The sequence below is a fragment of the Gracilinanus agilis genome, chromosome 4, assembly GCF_016433145.1.
Source record: "Gracilinanus agilis isolate LMUSP501 chromosome 4, AgileGrace, whole genome shotgun sequence".
Taxonomy (NCBI): domain Eukaryota; kingdom Metazoa; phylum Chordata; class Mammalia; order Didelphimorphia; family Didelphidae; genus Gracilinanus; species Gracilinanus agilis.
The window spans coordinates 192,418,347-192,419,056 of record NC_058133.1 but is presented as its reverse complement, the minus strand read 5'-3'; positions in this window follow the sequence as shown (position 1 = coordinate 192,419,056).

Genomic DNA, 710 nt, shown 5'->3' with positions numbered 1-710 from the left:
CAATACAATGACCCAGGACAATTCTGAGGGATTTATGGTAAAGACGCTACCCACATTCAGAGGAAGGACTGCAGGAGAGGAAACATATAAAAAATATACATTAAATTTATTGCAATAGTACCAACATTGCTCCGCTAATCTGTCCCCATATGAACTTTCTTCTGCTTTTTGGGGTGTATTTTAAAATGTTTCATTGACATTCTTTTTATTCTTTTCTTGGATCACTATCACTTTATATCCATTTCCCCCTTTCCAAATGAAAGCCTTCTCTTATTAAAAAAAATAGAAGAAAGCAAAATAAATTTGTATTGTAATGATCATGTTTGAAAATGTATGTCTATTTCTATACTTATAGTTTATTGCCGCTGTACCAAGATGTGATAGCATGCTTTAGCCATCAGACAAACTAGGTGGTGCAGCCAGTAATGTACCCAGAATCAGGAAGACTTAAATTCAAATCTTGTCTCAAATACTTACAAGCTGAATGACTGAGCAGTCACTCAAACTCTCATACCCTCAATTACCTTCTCTGTAAAATGGGGATAATAATAGCCTTTAACTTGATGGGTTGTTGTGAAGATCTAGTGAGATAACATATATAAAGTGTTTTGTAAACATTAAAGTACTATTTAAATGCTAGTTGTTATTATTATTCACCCAGGCTTCTGGAGTCATGATTGATCATTGCATTAATTAGAATTCTCAAGTCT